Below are 22,182 nucleotides of genomic sequence, written 5' to 3' on the forward strand. Positions count from 1 at the left end.
AGGGTTTGTTTGTTTTAAATACATGTTGGTGTATAACTTTAGTGTTCTCGACCCCACAACTTTAACAAAAAAAAAAAGAAGGTTGATCTACAAAATCATCTTAGTTTTCTAGTTTTGTGTTATTATAGTGTATGGGGGGGTGGAGTTTGACAGTTATGAGAATGAATTTTGTAATGTTCTCCAAAATCTTAGAATGATATCATTTCAAAACTTCAAGTGCCCTTAGAGATAATTTCATCCTATCTCTCCTTTAACAATTAGAAACAGGAAGATCCAGGTCCCTCGGCAAATCAACCACCAATACAGATAGGTCTACAACCTCTCAATGAGACTTAATTCTTCACTTTTATTTTTTCAAGAATTCTCTGTGATTAAACTTGGCAATCTTCTGGAGTGTTTCTTTCCAATATTTAAAACCCTGCTCCCTGAGCATCTGACAAAGTAGTTTTCCAAGTCTAAGCTATATGTATTTCAGTGAATAAGAGAAGATGTTGAAGCCAAATTACAGTGCTCAGCACTAAGCAGAGATACAGCATTTTCATTTAGACTAAATTTCCTGTTGGTTTTGAGCAAACTATAGCGTTACGTGAATAGTGGGTTTCAGATGTAAAATGGAATATCTCTTTATTAACAATAAATAAGGAATTTATTGGCCCAAGCAATTATCTCAAAAACAGCATTAGAAGCCAAGCACTGATGGCTCACACCTGTAATCCTTGCTACTTGGGAGGCTGAGATCTGAAGATTGCAGTTTAAAGCCAGCCCAGGCAGGAAAAGTCCATACGATTCTTCTCTCCACTCAGAAAAAGAGGGAAGTAGCGCTGTGGCTCAAATGATAGAGCACTAGCCTTGAGCAAAAGAAGCTCAGAGACAGCACCCAAGCCTGAATTCAAGCCCCAGGACTGAAAAAAAAAAAAAAAGCACTAAGAATGGTATACAAAATTCAAAGTGTTCTTTCCAAACTTACTCTCTCATCACCCATTCTCGAGTTGAAGACAAAGCCTCAGCCAAATTCCAGTAATCCTACTTTCTTCATCTAGACATTAAATACTGATCCCAACTTCACTTCTGCATCCTCAGCTCAGACTATTTGTAGCTCATCATCTAAGTACCTAAGTACTAGTGTGTCTGAAATTTGTCTAATGCTCACTACCCAAAAAGAAAATATTTTCACAAACTGAACAATAATTTGATGAGACTAGCAGAGCCAGTATTTTTTAAATCATCATTTAGCCAATGAGAAAAATTGAAGCAGAGAATCCTATTAAGCAATCTTTTTAATGGTATCTACTTAGTTGACTGAGATTAAAACTCTAGTCTCCTAATTTTGGTGTAGGGCAGGTACTTAGAGTTTGAGTTCAATGTCTTGTACTTACTAAGCAAACAGTCTATCACTTGAACGACACCCCAGATCATTTTGCTTTAAGTTGTTTTTCAGATAGAGTCTCATACTTTTTGCCTAGGCTAGCCTCAGAAAGCAATTATACCTCCAACGTAGCTGGAATTATAGACATGAGCCAGTATATCTGGCTTGTTGATTGCCATGAAGGCACTCACTTGTTTCCCCAGACTGGCCTCAAACTGTGATCTTCCTGATACCAGTCTCCCAAAGAAGGTAGGATTATAAGTATGAGGCACTATGCCCAGCCTCTGATTTTTAAGTTTACTTATTAAACCTCAATTCCTCTAGGGTGATTTTCTTTAGTGAATGGAATTACTCCAACATTTATGCCAGCCATCTCCTTTCTTTCTTCTGTAGAGCTTTGAACCCTAAGCTCTTAGAGATTATTTACATATTTATTGTCATTGCAACTCATAACTCCAAGAATCAAACCCAATACCCAGGGCAAATAGGAACTAAAATTGGGGACCAATGGAAGAGAACAAATAATGAAGTACCTAGTTGTTAGTATAAAAAGCAAAAGGTAGCAATAGTGAAATTTCCAAACAAAAGAGATCATTGGTTCTTATTAAGAGATGAGAGTTTCGACTGTTGGCTGTCATTTCTTGAGAACAAGATATGTGTCTAATTTTCTCCTCCCTTCCTTTCTTGAATTTTCCTTTCATGTTAAAGGGACTAGTAGGTTCCTTTACCCTTGCTTAAACATAGAGTTACCTGCCAGTCCTCTCTTTGCTGCTAACTTGCATAAATTCAAATATTTTCTGTTCCTACTGACAACCTCCCAGCTGAGACCTGGCTAGCTGTCTTCCTTCCCCTGAGGACTGTCCACTTCCACTTTATCTTCACACTTAAAGGGACCTCCCAATTGTGGTCCCAAATCTCTATTGCTACTTCATTCTTTGCTTATGTTCATAAAGCTGAATCAGCTCCCTGTTCTCCACCACATCCAGCACTTTTCTTGCCACTTATCACCACTGAATTGTTTTATCTACCTGAAGTATCCTTCCCTCTATCTCTGCCTCCCAAGAAATGATTCCTTCTAATGCCAAGGTCCTCCTGTATCAAATCACTCCATGTCCATATCCATATTCCACAACATTTGTCCCTGCCCTTCCTCTGGAATCAATCATGGTATCTAGGTAGTATAGTACTTGGGTAATACTGAATATCTACTATCAGATTATCACATCATGAGGGGAGAGAGCTTGAGTGATTCATGTATATACCCCACAAGTATCTTTCCCATATCAATCCTTCAATGAAGACAGTCAGGAAACAATAAATTCAAGAGGAAAAGAAAACGTATATTTACCAACAGACATATAAAACTGAAAAAGATACTTAAAAACAGTTTAATGAATCCAATCATGCAAGTCTCGCTCTATCTTCATTTTTAAAATAAACATACTGTGAAACTGGGGGAAAGCAAAGGAACAGGTGAAATTGTCCAAAAAAGAAAAGGTAGTCATTAGATAACAAACTTATGATATGGTTACCCTTCTGAACAACACCTTACATAACAATAGAATTACATCAAAAAAACAATAAAGCACACATAATTTTCTTTAAAAACCATAATGCCAGGTGCTGAGGGCTCATACCTGTAATTCTAGCTACTCAAGAGGCTGAGATCTAAGGATCAATGTTCAAAATCAGCCCAGCTAGAAAAAACATGTAAGACCCTATCTCCAAGTAAGTAGCAGGAAAGTGTGACTGGGGGTATGCTTCAAGGCGTAGAGAGCTAACCATGAGGGAAAAAAAACTGATCAAGAACCCTAGGTCCTGAGTTCAAGCCCCAGCACTGGCACAAAAAATAAAAAATGAATAAAAATAAACACCCCTATCTTTCTCAGGAGGCTGATTCAAGAGAAAAATCATCTGAGTTTACGAGTTTGGAGACTAGCAGGGCAACATAGATCTGATTTCGACTGTAATTTTTAAAATGAAAAGTTAATAAAGTTCACATAACTGTGAGCCCAGTGGCTCATGCCTGTAATTCTAGCTACTCAGCAGGCTGAGATCTGAGGATCACAATTCTAAGCCAGTTGGCAAGAAAGCCCACTAGACTCCTCTCTAATTAACCACCAAAAAAAAAGTGAAAGTGGAGCTTTGACTCAAGTGACAGAGTGCCACTAACCCTGAGTACAAAAAGCTAAGGTTAAGTGCCCAGGCCCTGAGTTCAAGCCCCAGTACCAGCACAAAATAATCATAATAAAATCTAGACCCCAGAAAACGATTTGACTTGTTCAAGGTCATATAAGAAGTGGCATAGAAAGGATTAGAATTCAGATCTGTGAATCTCAAGTCATCAGCCCCAACAGAAGATTGACTCTGTCTTATCCTTTCACCGTCCTTTCCTAAATCAATGTTTGTTGATGAAAAGCTTTTTCAGTAAAGTATTTTTTTGCATATTAGTTAAGCTTAAAGCATTTGTGCCACATTCCTGGCCTCACATATAATTTCAGTAAAATTATACTTAAAAAAAAAAACACCAGAGGACCAAACAGAGACATCAGAAAACATCTGGTCTGATTCATCAGGGAGCAGCAACATTTCTATTTATACATGAGCAAGGCCCTATCTTTGTAGCTCTCAGCTGTTGCTCCTTGCTCAGTATGTTCCCCTTTTCAACCTTGTCAAGATAGCATCCTATGGCTGAGATTTGAGTAGCAACAAACACAATAAAAGAAAATGATTTCCCTACTTCCTAGAAGGGGGGTTGGTATTTTAAAGGAACTTTTTCTCTACTTTTCCAGTCTTTTTGTTCCAGAGTATAGAACCCCAAGCCTTAGTGGCTGAGTGACTGCCATGGTTCTATAGCATTCTTGGTAGAAAACTGTTGGATAAAAAAACCGAAGCTGGAGCACTAAGTCAAGTTTGGAAGAATGTCACGCTGGGAAGGGATGTGAAGGGTAAACAAAGGAGGAGGCTGCAATGCCTGGTAAGAAATGTATGCATTATCCTGCCCATGTAATTGTAACCCCTCTGTACAGTATGTTCATAAATAAAATAAAATAAAATAAATGTTTAAGTAAGTATTCTAAATGAAATTGGTGTTGAGAATTTAAGAAGCATTAACTCTTTTCACAGCCACATTTGACTAAAAACTGGAAACTGCAGTCTTAGTTAGGCATGAATACCAAAAGTGTGTTTAGTAGTCCTCCTAAGTTTTGTGGCTATCCTTTTATACTTAACTCATGTTCCCAAAGAGAAAGCCTCTGCTTATACCAACCAGTGACAATGACAATACTGTTTGGAAAAAGCAGTCAAACAGGCCAGAGAGAAACAAATCTCCACGTGTTACTTCTTGGCTAAAACCCCTTCAAAATAATGACCTCACCTCAGCATTCAACCATCGGAATGCAAAAAGAATAAAAACACTCAGAGGGAACCACAATGACTTCTGACATCAGACCTAATTAAAACCTTTTAAGGTCTGAAACACTGAAAATAAGGTGCCCTACTCCACCCCACATAATTTAAACATGAATGTGTTCACAAAAGCAATAAAATGATGATACTTTCCCAAGAGATTTCAACTACAGAATTTTCAACAAATGTAAATATAAAATTCTTAAAAGGTTTGTGGGGAGGGGGAAAAGTATGATGTGTGTGAGTGTGTGTGTGTGTGTGTGTGTGTGTGTGTGTTTCTACTTTGCCAGTGCCCTCAACATCACATCTGTTGAATAATCCAACTTGGCTTAGAATACATAGTGCCAAATATCTACTAACTAACACAAATGTATGATGGAGGTAATCTTTAGAAAATTAATTTCTGTGTCCTTCCAGTAACCATAAAAACACCAAGTTACTTCATCCTAGCCAAAGAAAATGGTCACTTCCTTGGCTTTGTGGTTGTAATGGGTCCTCAAAAGATAAAATTTAAAACTCAGACCCCAATGACCCTACAGGAGAGATTTTTTTTTTAATGATTCTATTGCTCTGTTATATTGAGAACAGTATTATCACAATTGCTCATTTTTTGGAGCTTAATATGATCTGTTTTGGTAGTTTCTTTGTACAATAAAGGTATCAGTGTCAAGATATTAATCATAATAACTAGAACCTATCTGAGACCTTTGTGACTAAAGACAAAAAAATATAATCTGCCATCCAAATATGGAGATGGTTATAGCAGCTCCCTAAATGTCCATTTATTATTGATCAGCATGAATCACTAGTACTAAGAATAAGAAAAAATGTGAGGCATCATTTTTCTGTTGGCCTATAATAATAAATCTTTATCAGGACAATAAGGGACTAGCTAAAAGTAAGAAGTAAATAGTGAGAAAATCTACACTGGAGTTTTAAGATAGCTGAGGTGTAATACCTGAGTGTTGACAAGATACAAAATGTGGCTCTGGGAAGCAGATAACTGAAGTTGATTGTGGGCAAAGCAAACAAGGCTCAAGGAGGTATAGATATTAAGAAGTTAAGGTTATGGCATCAGTACTTGACATCAATTCCTAGCCTGATGTTAACATGTAAGATTAAGAGTATAACTATGAGTTATATAGTCTTTGAGGAATGAAGGGAAGAGAGAAGGAGATTGATCAGAGACGGGGAGAAGAAGATGGAGGGAACTCATTCAAAAATGTGGGAAGCATTTACTTGATAGTATGAGAGTCTAGGAATAGCAATGGAGTCAGCCAGCTGCCAACTCTGTATCCTAACCTCTACAGACACTAAATCACAGTGTATGGAAGAATGCACAGCCTCTATCAGAAAGGTAAATCTTGGCCTTGAAAGAGAGTCCTTCAATTCAAGGCAAGAAAATGGAGAGTACACTTCCAAGGAAAAATACTGAGAAGATGCAGTGATCTATTTATATTGGAGTAATGGTTTCAGATAGTTCAGTAAAAAAGGATGAATTGTTTCTAGCAATGGGCACATAACTGAGAAAAGGGATGTGGACAGGCAGATATGAGAAAGAATTGAATGAACATAGGTCATCAGAAGCATTCCTGTGAACCTTCATGTATTTGCATATGGTAACAATGAGCCTAGTTAAGTCAAGGTTTCTCTCTAAGGTAAAGTTTCAAGTCTGTTTATCCATTCATTTTTATTCTGGTTATTCAGCTTCTCCTAGACTCAGTTTCCATGCCCTGCTTGGGACTAATTATTGACCATCTTAAACACAAACTTCGTAGGGCTTGGGTATGGTCTGCATGTCTCCTAAGGATCTTCATAATGAAAGGGTAGGGCCACAGGTTAGCACTGGGAAGTGATGATACCTAGCATAAGGGCCTTAAGTCACTGAAGATGTGGAATACCTTGCTGGTTCTCAGTGGAAGCCCTTTGAGTACTCACAAGAGGATTGCTATAAAAAGAGCAAGCCTGGATTCCTCTGGCTTCTGATTTTCTTTGTGCTACTTTTCCAGATGTGTGTGCTTGCTTCTGCTTCCATCAGGATGTGCCATCATTCACTGTCCTCAACTAAAGGTCAAGCTAACGCCCCCTAACATGTGCGTGTGTGCGTGTATGTACACACACACACACAAACACACACACACACACACACACACACACACAATCTTGTGCTTTGAACCTCCAAACCTCTTAGTTTCATAGAGTTTTTCTCTTAGCTGCCCCAGTTATTTTCTTGTAATTCTAATCAGTATAAGACAAAGCTTTCCATTACCCTGCATCTTGCCTTGCTGCCTCCACTCTGGATTATTTTTGCTTTGCCTGCTTCCCTTTCTCAAACAGCTAAGGGCCAAAAAAATAAAAAATAAAAAAATTACGTAACCCCGAATCAGTCATGGGCTGCTACAGATTCAAGCTAAGTTGGATTCTCAGAGACTCCACCAATGCCTTAACTTGCCTTTCCTCTCCCATTACTCATCCCCCCCTCCCTCCATGAATGGACTTAATTTCTGTTTTTCTCCTTGAGTCCTAATAAATTCCTCCTATTTTGGAAGAAAACTGAGGCACTGAGCAAGACCTCTTTCAACATCCCATGCCTCCACTATCTTTTGCTTCTCTTCTTCAAAGGCCAGAACCTCCCACCTCTTTTTTGGGTTAAGTACTTGTTTTCTGGCTTTTTTTTCTTTCAATCACACCTTCAACACTGACTCATTCCTTGAACTCGTATGTTCATCTCTCCCACCACATCAAAAAGCTCCTGACCAATGAAATGCACTGATGTCTGAAACTTTCTCTGCAATGCATCCAAAACGTAAGCTGTATTAATAGATAGATGTGGCTAAATACGTGATAAACCCAGGAAAGGGGAATCTTGATGTTTGGGGAATCTTGGAATTGTTTACATGGGTGTTCAGAGAATATTTCTTCCAGCTTTTCTAAATGTTTAAAAATTGTCATAATAAAAATGTTGGGTGGCAATTTTTCTAATGAACCAGACCATTGTTGAATAGTTGGGGGTTGCTAGACAACATGACCATGCACATTCTCCCAGCTCACAAAGCATAAAGTCTATAAATAAGAACCACCACTTTATTCTTTAACTCTTATTTCCTTTGTAGGGAAACAGGAAATGTTTTTTTTTTCTCTCTCTCCATTTCCTACTACATTGATCCTGTAAAACTAAAATAAAGCCGTCCTAAATGCTGTTTTAAAAAACTTTGAGTGGTCGGGCACTGGTGGCTCACACCTGTAATCTTAGCTACTCATGGGAAGTGTCACTGTGGCTCAAGTGATAGAGCACTTGCCTTGAGCTGAAGAGCTGAGGGACAGTGCCCAGGCCCAGAGTTCAAGCCCCCTAGCTACTCAGGAGGCTGAGTTTTGAGGATAGCAGTTCAAAGCCAGCCCAGGCAAGAAAGTCCATAAGACTCTTATCTCCAATTAACCTCCAGAAAACCAGAAGTGGTGCTATGGCAAGTTGCTGATGGCTCATGCCTGTAATGCTAGCTACTCAGAAGACTAAGATCTGAGGATCATGGTTCAAAGTCAGCCCAGGCAGTAAAGTCTGTGAGACTCTTATCTCTAATGAACCACCAAAACTCAGAAGTAGCCCTGTGGTTCAAAGTGATAGAGTGCTAGCCTTGAGCAAAATAGCTCAGGAACAGCACACAGGCCCCAAGTTCAAGACCCATGACCTCCCAGCCCCACAAACACACATGTTGAGTGAATGGGGCTTCCAACCTAGCATCTCTTTCAAGTCACTATTCAATTCTGATTCTTCCCTTCTTCATCTAAACTTTTTGAGAATAAACTTTACTGTTTCTACTACTTCTTTAGCCCCTTTAAAGAAGAAATGATATGCTATAAACAGATCCGAAATGCCTTTAATACTCCAATCCCATTCATAGCTAACAAGATGTCATCATTACTGTTGGTTTGTATCTTCCTCGACGTATGCATTCAAATCCTTTGATGATTTTTTTCTATTGAATTTTTGTTTTGTGTCTTTCTAATGCTTATATGCATATGCATAATATATTCTAGAATTTATCTTTTACATTTGGTTTTATGTTCTAAAGATTTATCTGTGTAGATACTTGTAAACCCAGCCCATTAATTTTAACTGATAGTTTTGTCTCATAAAAATAATCTACCATTAATTTAATGCATTTTATTATTCATGATCATTTCTACTTTCTGTATTATCAGAAACAACAAAGGAGCAAGGCACTTCTCTGTGTTCATAGATATTGCTTTTCTAAATATATGTCAAGAAATTGAGTTACTGTGTGTAGTAGGGTTATATATTCAATGTCACAAAATACCGGTAAGTTTCCTCATATAGTGATTGTAAAAATTTACTTTCCTAATCTCAGAATATAAGTGTTTTTCACAATCTTGCCAGTATTTACCATTATCAGAAACTTTTTTAGTTTTGCCATTCTCATGTATATGAATGCTCCAATTTAAAATTTTGCATTTTCCTTTTCTGTGGAGAAGTTAAAATATTTTCATGTGCTATTAGTAATTGGGTTGGCAAACTGATTTTTTTCTATTACAATTTTTTTATTGTGAAAATACCATACAGAGGGGTTACAAGTACATTTCTTATCAAGCATTGTTGCCTCCTCCTTTGTTTCCCCTTCCCATCCCTTCTCATCTTCCCCCCTCCCACCCCTCCCCCGATAAAGTTGTAAAGTTCGTTTTTCAACATAACGATTTGTACATCTCATTGTTTCAATGGGTCCACCTGTATCCTTATTTAAATGATTTGTTTTTTCCCTTCCCCTCCACAAATTATACCAACATCAAATACACTGAAAGCAGAGGTTATACCGTGGGGGAGGGACATAAAAAGCAACAAAGAAATCATCTTATAAATACGTTTGAAACAATTGCATGAAAGCAAAAACATTTGAATAGTTATCTTGGGGTTCATTTCACTTAACATCAACTTATCTGGCCTTTTCTGCTTAACTTAGACATATACTAGTTATTGCAAATAAGGGAAACCATGGGACCTATGTTTCTTTGGGCCTGGCTTACTTCACTTAATATAATTTTTTCCAAGTCTTTAAAACAAGGTATTGCTATAGCTGAGGCTGGTTTCAAACTCAAAATCCTCCTTAGCCTCCCAGCTTCTCAAGTGCTAGGATAACAGACATGCATCACCACACCCGACTTCTTTTTTTTTTTACTGATATATAAAATGTCTCCCAATATACAGGTTTCATCTCAATCTTTGTGTGTGTGTGTGTGTGTGTGTGTGTGTGTGTGTGTGTGTGTGTGTGTGTGTGTGTATCCTGGGCTTGAACTCAGGGCCTGGGCACTGTCCCTGAGTTTTTGTGCTCTGAGTTTTTGTGCTCAAAGCAAGCACTCTACCACTTGGGCCACAACTCCACTTCTGGCATTTTTGATGTTTAATTGGAAATAAGAGTCTCAGGGTTGTTTTGAACAGATCTCAGCCTCCTGAGTAGCTAGAATTACATGTGTGAGTCACATGTGTGGCCTCTTCTGTATTTTTTATAAATGATAATTTTTTTCCACTCTTACCTTTTAACATTGTTTATAGTATCTTTTCTCACATAGAAATTTCAATTTTAATTTATCATCTTTTTTCTAATGCCTTTGGTTTTTCATTCCTTAAATGAATCTATTATCCTCAATTATCTTCAACAGCTTTATTATCCTCCTTTTTTACACTGAAGTCTTTAATCAATCTGATATTTATGTATTTATGTGTACAGTGAGAAATCAGGATCTAATTTTCCCATTACGAATAGCTAACTGACCTGTACCATTAATTGAACAATTCAGCTTTCCTCCCTGGTTCATAAGCTCGACCACACACCAAGTTCTCATTCATCCCCACTTTCCTGTTTGATAAGATCCCTTATCTATTTGTGCTTTGATACCACACTAAGTCCTTCACATTTTCACTTTTATTTTTCAAAATTGTCTTATCCAGTTTTGTCCCTGAACTCTTTCATGAACATTTTTAAATGAGCTGGCTAAATTCTAAGCACATCCTGTTGGAATTCTGTTTGTAAGATGCTAAATTTACATATTCACTAGACTTAATTACCTCTTGATAATATTGTTTCTGTTCAAGAATGTAGAATAGTTTTTCTATTTGATATCTTTCAATGTTGTCATATGCTTTTCATGTATTTTTTGGACATTTTTGTTAGCATTTACTTCTAGGTGAATTGTGGCTTTTGTTGTAACTATAATTTAGATAGTGTTACATATTTTCTAATTGGTTATTGCTGCTGTACATAAACACTATTGATTTTAGAATATTAATTTTGTTTTCATCAACCTTTCAGAACTCTCTTTTATGTACTGATAAAAGGTCAAATGGTTGTCTTGAATATCTTGTGTAGAAGATAATTGTAATCTGTATATAGTAATTATTTTGTGTCCTCATTTCAATTCATATTTTTTTTCTTATCTTACTATTTTGGTTTGAATTCCCAGGACCATGTCAGATAGGTAAAATATCTGTGTCTTATTCTTGACATTGAGAAGAATGTTTCCATTATTTTACCATTATAGATATGTGTGTATATGTATATATGTATGCATACATATATATACATAGAGAAAGAGAGAGAGAGAGAGAGAGAGAGAGAGAGAGAGAGAGAGAACCAGGAGTTTGAAACCATCTTAAACAATATAGCAAGACCTCATCTTTAAAATATATGCATATATACATATTTATGAATGTATACAGATACATATTTTATATAGACATATATATGACACACTTTAGTGTTTTGCTTTTTGTTTCTGTTTTCCTCTTGGGAATGGAGCCCAAGGTCTTGCTCATGCTTGGCAACTGATCTGCCAGTGAACTACATCCTCAGTTCTCATCATTTTTTCATACATCTCTCATCATTCCTTTTTGACCTTCTTTCTAGTCTTATCTTCTCCCTGGAATCTCCCTTGGCCGTCACACTTCTCATTTTACAGATGTTCCCTAAGTGATCTGAGGTATTCTAACTGTTTCAACTACCATCTGTACAGAGATGTCTTCCAAGACTGCACCTTCAGTGCTCATTTCTTTCTCAGTTCTAGAGTTTTCTGGCTCATTCTGGCTGTCCCAAAGCCACCTGAGACTTACGATGGAATACTGTTGTCTTCCATTAAACAAGTTCCCTCCCTCCCTCCCTGCTTGCCTGCCTGCCTGCCTGCCTGCCTGCCTGCCTGCCTGCCTTCTTTCCTTCCTTCCTTCCTTCCTTCCTTCCTTCCTTCCTTCCTTCCTTCCTTCCTTCCTTCCTTCCTTCCTTCCTTCCTTCCTTCCTTCCATTGTTTTTGTCTTTCTGTGCTTTTTTTAGTACCTGGGATCAAACCCAGGTATACTTGCTAGGTAAGCGCTTTTCCATTGAGATACATCCTAGTCCTGGGCAACTTTGTTTGTTTGTTTGTTTTCTCTTAGCACAATTTTAGCTTGTCTTCCAAGAGGGAACTCTTTGGTCTTTGCTCTCCTTCATCTTTCAAATCCAATCATTTGCCAAGTCCTGGCAGTTTAACTTCCTAAACACAGACCTGTTCCTGCCTCTGTCTTCATTAGGCCTGCTTCAGACAGGACTTTCTCCAGCTTTTCTTCTGACAGTTTTCCTTTATTTTGTCTGTTCTAAATGTGAGCAAAGTTACAACCCTTTTCTAACTGTTCTCTTTGTTTTATGTAAACTTTTGATTTTGCCATGGCACCTTTCTGCTTTAAAACCCTGTAGCACTTCTACATTGCAGACAAGATGGTGAACACTTCTTAATAAGAGCCCACCATCATCCATCTGTTTTCTTTTTTTCTGACGCTCGTATGTAGCTGGACCTTGTCTCCAGTAATTCAGAACTACTTGTGGTCCCTTGTATAGTTTATGCACTTTTTCCCTCTCCATGACTTTGCTCATAGTGTCCTTTCTAGAAGGTACACCTCCACTTCCATTTCCCTCTGCTGTCACACCCTGTCACATCCCAGCTTCCCTTCCCATTTCTGCTTAGCTATTTACATCCTGTAAGATCCAACTCAGCTGTCAGCTCATTCAAAAAACCACCCAACCCTAACCTTTGCCAAGGGCTTCACTAAGTGCCTTTCTCTTAAAGGCAAGACTATTTTTATATTTTGCACTTACTATATTGCACTGTAATTATCTGTTTATGTATCCCCATTGAATTATAAACTCACTAAAAGGAACAAATTCATACCTAAACTTCCAGAAACTAGCAGAATATCTGGCTCAGGAATATTTGTTGAATTCAGAAATTATTTAGTTGAATTGGACATGCTCTTTACAGAAAACTTTTGCTTTTTTTTAATTATCAATTATATTTTAGTTTTCACTAACTTCCTACTAAATAGAATTCATATATTTAGTTTTTATTGCTCTAGATAACTATCTCTAAAAATAAAATGACAAGAACAAAAACAGTGACCTCTTAGTGTGGTCTGGGGTTGGAATATGGAACTACCAGGGAAAAGGCAAATCAATAAGGAAAGAATGGTGACTGGAGGTCAAAATTTGAGCACATACTTCCTATTTTCTAAGTCCATTTAAGATCTTATAACAAGATGTCACATACTGTCTTGCTTATAAGCAACAGAAATTCATTTTTCATAGTTCTGGAACTTGGAAATCATAGATCACAATGTTAGTTTGGTCCAGTTCTGCCCACAACAGAGTCCTTTGCCTGACTATAAACTGATACATACTATTGTATCCTCTCATGACACGAAGAGGGCAAGGAGGATCTCTGGAGTCCTTTTTATAGGGACACCAAATCCGTTGATGAGGGTATCACTCTCATCAACTAATTACCTGCCAAAGACTCTACCTCTTAATATCATCACATTGAGGGATGGGATTTCAATATATACATTTGGTGGGGAGTGGATATAAATAACAGTCAATTGCTATTTGTATCCTTATCTGGAGATTTCCAATAGCACTATGATGAGGCTGAGAAATATGTATCATCAATATCAGACTTGGCAGTTCTTCTGGGCTGCCCATTCTCTGGGTAGCCTTTGGATTTGATTTCTGGTCTCTGATGAATTCCCATTCTTTGCTCTGTATCTTGCAGCTGTTCCTTTATGTTCTTTTGGCACTGCCCCAAAGGCTGGGTTACAACCCCTCCTCCTTGATTTCCCATCCCAAATTCATGAGAGGCAGCTGTGTGTGGTAGACTCTTCCAGGAAATTCAGAGAGGCCATATAGGAGTGGTAGGGACTACATGGCAAATATAAAGACTTTCCAGCAGCCAATTTTAAACTGAAAACTCCATTGTTTTGTTCTATTTCCACCCTGGCATTTTACTCAGCCTCCTCTCCCACTGTTACTTCTCCCTTACCATTTCTCTCTTTTCCCCCTATCTCCCACTAATTTCTATGCAAAATGATTTTTTGATATCTTTGTTTCTTTCCAATCCCAAATACGACCTCACCTACCATCACTTGGACATCTCTCAGAATATTATTCTAAACCAAGATAATTCATGGTGATAGTCTACAAAATAGTGTTTTTTTCATTTCTTTACCACATTCTATTTATGTTTATTTCAACAAACATGTAAGTTCAATATTATGTTTATAAGTGTAATACTGATAATTTAATCCATGTGACTATTTCTTCTTTGTCATAAAATCTTACATAAAGAAACACCTTTAGTCATAGGTAGTGATTTCTACTTCAATGTTCAGGTTGTAACAATCAAATTAAGTAATAGTTTGGATAGAGTTATATGTGAACAAGACCTCAAAGTATTCCCAACCTGTGCCTTTATAGAAACATTCCTTTTAAAAATTATATTTTATTATATTTAAGTAGTTGTACAAAGGAGTTACCATTCAACATGTCCATTTATGAGTATAATGCATCTTGATCAGCATTACCCCTTTCTTCATTCCCCTCATCCTTTCCTCTCCCACCTATCCCTTCAGTTTTCCTAGTTTCACAGGATATGCATTTAATATTATGACTTCATCCCTCTGCTCCTTGAGTATGATAGATGTATATGTGGGAATCGGAATGGGATGCTTCTGCAAAACAACACATGTTAAAGGTTCTGTCACAACTAGAATTCTTAATAGATTTCCAGTTTTGGAAAGACTTGAATTCCTTCTTTCCAACAAGTATTTGTCAAGAGTCTGTGATAAGCTCTGGGAACTGAATGGAGGAAAATAGAGTTGAACTTCCTGCTCTCAAGGAGCATCTATTCCAGGGGGTTATACAGACAATAGGAAAGAAATAGATAATTATGCACTGTATTAGTTCTATGAGGAAAATCAGTTGGTGAGTTGACAAAGAATAAGTACTGGTAAGTCTGTACTCCCAGCAGTATACCTTTGAAAGTACTCTTCCAAATTTGACCTGTTATCTGAGTCCTAAGTGGTGAGAAGGAGCCAGTCATGCAACAAAGGGGAGGCCAGTTATGAGGCCAGGGCTGTAGTCCTGGTAAGTGATAACGATGGCTTGACAAAGTTAGTCCATTTGAGAGAAGGAAGGAGATATAGCATGAAATGGGTTATACATAAGGAGTTAACAGGGAAAATTCATCAAATGTAACTTCTATGGTTGTGGCTTAAACCAAATAGTTATAAACTAGATGTGACTATCTGAGTGAATGGTTCTTTAACTTTTAGACACCGTAACAGATTTTTTTCTTTTAGAAAGACTTAAATTCATTTTTTCCAACAAATATTTGTCAATGTGAGGTGTGGGTGGGGAAATACAATGTTCCATTTTGGGCCTATAAGTTTGAGATGCCTCTTTGCCATTCAATGGAGGCAGGAATCTGGAGTTCTGAGGAAAGATTAGGTCTGGAAATATATATTTGGAGTAATCAGCACACAGACACTATTTAAAGCCACAGTGCTGGAAGAACTGTTTGAGTTAGTGGAGTATACTTACAGAAGAAGACTCTGGCCTGAGCATTGAAACATCCCAATAATTAAAGATCAGGTAGAGAAATAGAAGAGAGAAAACAACTGAAATGGAGAAGCCTATGAGGTAGATAAGGACAAGAAAGCATGGTACCTCAAATTCAAGGAGTAGGCCAACAATTAAGGTAGGGACAGAGTCACATTTATTCTTTATTGCATACCTTGTATAACAGTCCCTCCAATATGCAAGCTTACTTAGCTCAAGATACAGGTCAAAAAAGTTTCTAGCATGAAACACTTCAGGAAAGGGGTTTTACAGCCTATTGGATCTCTGCAGATGTAGTAGATCAAGGCATGTCACATGTGATATGATTCTTTCAGATTTGTAATTAAACATGTAGTTGTAGGCAGTGAAATAATGGTTCTGAGATGCTTCTATTTTGGCGTAAACTTATTGATTGATTCTTAGTAGATAATTCCAAAAGATCTTGGTGGTGAGAACATAGTGTAAAAGCATGATTATAAAATTGGTATGGAAGTTTCACAATTTCTGTGGTATAAACAAAATTATCTTTGTTAATTTGAACCTAATTCTTTTTTTTTTCCAGGAGAAATGTAAGCATTAAAATAAGGAGTGGTCCTTTTTGTCACACAAATCATGGTGATTAAGTAAAAGAACTGATGGGGGAAAAATGCCACTTTTCATTTTTAGCTTATTATAAACAGAAATGACAGAGTAGAGAACACTTTCCACAGGAAGTGCTGTGTCAAAGAGGATACAACCATTTTGATACAGGCTGTTTTATCATAGTCAATCTGCTGACACACCGTTTTGATACAATCATTTTGATAGCAGGAACATCTTGATGTGACTGTCTTGATGTGGCTGTTTTGATATGGGAACATTCTGACTCTGATTAAAAACAAACCAATCAATTGAGAAAAAATCAGTACCAAATTAAATTACCTACTTCTGAAGTCCCACCTCAACTCTTACCTCCTACAATAGAAGCCACATTGCAGAAATAAATAGTACAACCATTGAAAGGAAAAATATCACCACCAAGGAAGGAGGGAACCGGAATGATAGACCCAACCCATCAATGCAACTTGATGAAGGAGAAAGACCATTCTCAGAAAGATTGATTGACTCTACTTCTTGAAACAATCCATGAAACACATCCATATGCCATGGAAAGGGGCTTCAGCAACCCTGCTATATGACAAATCTCTGTCTCCTTTTCAAGAGCTTGCAGTAGCTGATATGACCAGACGTTTCTTCCGTGGGCTATGTGCCACTGAATAGACAGAATGATTGAGCAGAGGGATTAAGAGAGCCATAGTGATGTACTGAAAACAGGAAGCAGAAACCCCAGGTTGCCAAGTGACAGATGTGGACATGGAGAAATCAAATGGTTGAGTTTTGAACTGACTCAGGGTTAATACTTTGCTATTTAAGAATGTCTAGAGCAAAAAAAGGAAAACAACTTGGTCTTGCTGTCTCACTCATAAGTCTCAGAAATCTAAGTGTTCTACCTTGTTGCTCTTTACAGTTGAATGGAGAAGATAAACTGATGTCCTCCAACATATATTCTTCTCTCTAATAATTCTCTTTTTAAGCAATAATAAAGCTGGAAGATTTACTCTGGGGAGCCAGATAAATCATTAAGATGATGAATGGTATTATTTCTCTAGTTTCAAATGTTTATATCACTTGGACTCATGAAATAAAATATTAAATATTTCAGAAAGATAATCTTTGTCTCTGTCATCATATCTCTTTAAAGATTTTTATAATGGCATTTAATTAAATTTTAAAATGTCCATGGTGAGTATTGAATGATATGTACTATGAAAACCTACAGAGTACACAGATTTATTTTCTAGAAATATGAATTTCTTCTTTTCCCAAGCTAATTTACATCATCTACCACTGAAAGACCTTTCTATCTTGTTTTTATCTCAATCAGTTCCAAATACTCTTTTAATTTGGATCATCAAATACATATTAAATGTCAGGTACTACAGGGGAAGAGTATAAATTAAAAAATAGCTCTTCTACTCAGGAAATATGTTGAGGGAGTTAGACTTCACTACTAACCATAATTCCTGAAAATCAGAGATGTTACTGGGTGTTCTATGTAACTATTTAAATATCATCTAACTGGGTGGGCGGGAAATGTAGCTCAGTGGTAAAGCATGTGCTTATTATGCTCAATGTCCTTGGTTCTAGCTTTAATATCATATGAAAGCAAAAACTGCAGGGTACTGGTAGTTCATGCATGTACTCATAGCTATTCAGGAAGCTGAGGCCTGAGAATTGCAGTTTGAAGCCAGCCTGGGCAGACAAATCTGGGAGACTCTTACCTCCAGTTAACCAGCAAAATGCCAGAAAGAGAGGTGCTGCTCAAGTGGTTAAAGCACCAAGCTTGAGTGAAAAAGCTAAGGATGAGTGGGAGGCCTTAAGTTCAAGCCACAGTACAACAAAAAATCCCCCCCCTAAAAAAATAGCTCAGAAGAATAAAAAACACACAAAAAAATGTTTACTCACATGTAGCTCCATGGTAAAGCACTTGTCTACAAGGGCAAGGTTCTAGGTTCAATCTAAGCTAATCAAAAGTAAATATCATTGGATAAATATTAGGTGTCATAAATTAGCATGACCAAAATTATTTGGGTAGACAATGGCTATAGGAATTAAATGCCATTATGAGAAGGAAAGAGAAAAATGACATTTAACTATGGCGGTTGGCATTGTGCTCTGTTTTGCTGTATCTTGTCTCATGTAATCCTCTCAATAGCTCCATTGACAAATGAAGAAACAGCAGCTCAGCAATAGTAAGGAACTTCCCCCAGAGTCAGTTTTGATTTGGGAACTGAATTCAAATCTCAAGGAATCCACATTCTTCCAGTCACCTCAAAGAAGGCTTCCAGTCACCTCAAAGGTAGGTTACAGCCAAAGCAAAGGAAGAATCAGCAGCTTCTGATATGGACAGGACACATGTTCTTTTCAATGTCCACATGGATCACAGTGGCTACTTGTAAGTGAAACTGTAAAATTATTAATGTCAAGTTATTAATGAATGTCACAAAAAAGAACTAAAATGTAATATTTACCTTTCAAAATGACTATATCATTCAGCTTCTTGAATCTAGAAAGGATCTTTTCTTCTAAGAAAAATATTAATAATAGTCAACATTTATTGAACATTTACTAGTACTAAATACATGTGCTCTACACACATTGAGAATAGAAGTTGAAATCATAGATTTAAAATCAAGTTGTATTTAAATTTTCTCCTCCTCTGCTTTTTCTTTCCCTCCCCTTCTGTCTTTTCCTCATTTTCAAGTCATTCATTCTGCTGGAGGACAGTAATCGTATTTTGAAAATTCCCATGGGGAGGCCCATGTAATAAGAAATAAAGGCTTCCAGCTAACAGCCACATAAGTCAGCCTGGAAACAGGTCCTCCAGTTCCAACCAAACCTTCACATAACTATAGATAGCCAGTGGCTTGATTGCAGTTTCATGACAGAACCTAAACCAAAATCATCCTATGAAGCCAAACTTAGACTCCCTAAATAATGAGAAATGTTTGCTTCCATTTCCATAGCTAAGGTTTAGACCCATAATTAATTTTGCTGAGTTGTTCCTTATTCCTATGAGCTTGGTTCTGGTTAGTTTAGACTTCTCTAACTAATTACACACACACACACACACACACACACACACGTACACATACACACCACTACCACCACCACCACCATCACCGCCACACTTCTTTATCAGCTTTTTTCTCTTTTCTAGGAAGGAGAAAATAATTTCTATTCTTTAGAAACAATCAGCTGTCCCAAAGACAATCTTTCTCTTGCTATTGGATTCAGATTTATTTCTTTAATCTTCTTAACGGATGTAAGAGTTCCCAAATTTTGAAGAATCCTTTATGTTTTTTATTTGTCCCACTCTGCCCTCTGCTTCACTCTACATCTCTCTTTCATCTCATTTCTCTTCAAGGAATAGATTACAAGGAATAGATCCAGGAATAGAATTAACTGATAACTTAAAAGTTAGTGTATCAAGGCTGGGAATCATATTCTGTGCTGGTAGTCCCAGATAATTTAGAGGTTGAGCCAGAAATGTTGGACCCCAGGAGTTTGAGAACAGTCTAACTAACATAAGAAGACTTTATCTTGAAAAAAGTATATATATATATATATATATATATGTAATGTGCAGGTGTGTATAATATATGTATATATGTATATAATATATATAGTACATATGAACTCTCTTACCAAAATATGCTATCTCCTTTAACAATCTTATAAAGCAAATATTCTTATCATTTTATTATCATATCCTTATCATCCCTATTTTACAGACAAGATCTCCTGGCTAGTAGGTCCAACCAGGACTAAGCCCCAGGTTTAACCAACTGGAGCCTGTGCTTCTTTTAGCAATTCCACTTCCTTGTATTCACGATACTGTCTGTAATATTTGATTATAACATCAAGATAAAATTTGTATCCATTGTAGACACAGCACTTATAGTGAGTTATGAATAAATATTAATTCCAGGAAATATGTATTTATGTTATTTCTAGTCAAGTAACTGACATGTCTACCTACATTGTAAAGAAAGAGGAAAGAAAAAGGAAAGAAAGAAAGAAAGAAAGAAAGAAAGAAAGAAAGAAATTGAATAGAATAAAGTAGAATAGAATTAAGTACTTCCCAGGCAAAGCAGGAAATTTGGCTACAGGCATATGTCACAGTAGGGAAGTTTCTATGACTTGACTCCAGACCCAGCTGGGACCCTGTAACATGTTCTCTTTCATTCTCCAAAGCAATACTCTCACACATTTTCTCTCTGTAAATCTCCAAACATCCAATCCTTCCACCCACAGCAAATGACTCAATGCCTACTGCTAAGGAAAGTACTGGCCACCCTACAGTAACCATTTGAACTTCCCACCAGGGCCTAAAGTCTGGCCTCCCACCAGACAATGGGAAATTTTCACTTCTCTGGACTTGAAAATCTCACATTTCCTCAAGAATCTTGTTTTCTTAGTTTTTTTTTCTTTCTTAGTCTTTCCCACCTTTCTCTCTGCTATTAAGTCCCTTCATCAATATGTTAAAGTCTCTGCATAAAGCAAAAAAGAAAATCAAATAAACAAAACCTCTCCCATAGCCCTTTCTCTAGGTTCTCCTTCTTGGTCTTTGGCAATTGTTGCAGTTGGCATAACCACTTCCCTACCTCCCACATCTCACCCCACAAAGTCTCAGTTTATGTCATTAATACTTCTCCTAATCTGCTGCCACTAAGGACACCAATAAGCTTCTTAATGCACAAACCTAGTGACACGGATCACTCCATTACTTCTTCACCTCTCAGTGCTTGACACTGCTGCTGTTCACTGCCTCTTAAGAATCAAAGGAGAAAAGCTAAGTAAATCACGTAGAATGGTGCCTGGAACATAGCAAGTGTTAGTGAACCTTGGCTGTTACTACTTTTAAAGGCAGGTATGGTATAATTTATCTTCATTCAGCTACTCTCTTAACATTTATGAAATGGAAAACGGAATGAATATTTTCATCAAAATATCACACTAAAAGTTGTAACATTAACACACAAGTAAATATTAAATATGTTACAGTAAGCACCTATGCAAACATTACACCAACTTGGGCCAGGGCTTGTAGATCAGTGGAAGTGTGTTTTTAGAATGCATGAGGCCCTGGTTTCAATCCACAGCACCACATATACAAAGAAAAAGAAAGAAAGGGAAGAAGAGAGGAAGTAATTTAGTTTCCTTATTTGAAGGGAGGAAGGAAGGAGGAAAGAGAGAAAGAAAGAAAGAAAAGAAAAGAAAGAAAGAAAGAAAAAAAGAAAGAAAGGGGAAGAAAGACAAAGACAGAAAGGAAGGAAGGAAGGAGGAAAGAGAGAAGGAAAGAAAGAAAGAAAAAGAAAGACAGAAAGACAGGGAGGAAGAAAGGAAGGAAAGAAGGAAGGAAGGAAGGAAGGAAGGAAAGAAAAAATTACACAAACTTTTCCACTGGTCATTTGAAGTGTTTTGAAAATTAGGTCATTCTATTTCTACCAGAGCACTAGGGAATTGTCCTCCCTTGAGGAAAGTGGTCTGAATCAAACAGGACACCTCAAGGTTCCTGAAGACATCATGACTGAATCTGAGGTAATGTTTTCTTTACATAAGTGTCACTGTTAAAAGCATGTAAACATTAAGGTAACTGTTTCAACATGTTTTCCACTAATCCAAGACTACTAGGTTCTCCAGCCTCTCAGTGTTAAACATATCTGTCATCATGCCCAGCAGGAGGTTGGGTTCTGAGGGGATTTGCCTTTTCTAGAGTCACGGAAGAAATCCTTAGTTCAAGTCTCATAAGATTAAAAATCAATATTTCATAATGGAAATAGTGCCTCCAGGTGTTTGTTTGGCCATGAAGAGATACGGGAAAATAAAACTGTTCAAAGGGCTAGAAATGTTTCTAAGGACTCAATCTAGAGGGAATGGAGA

Source organism: Dipodomys spectabilis, unplaced genomic scaffold (assembly GCF_019054845.1).
Source record: "Dipodomys spectabilis isolate Male_0828 unplaced genomic scaffold, ASM1905484v1 ptg000019l, whole genome shotgun sequence".
Taxonomy (NCBI): domain Eukaryota; kingdom Metazoa; phylum Chordata; class Mammalia; order Rodentia; family Heteromyidae; genus Dipodomys; species Dipodomys spectabilis.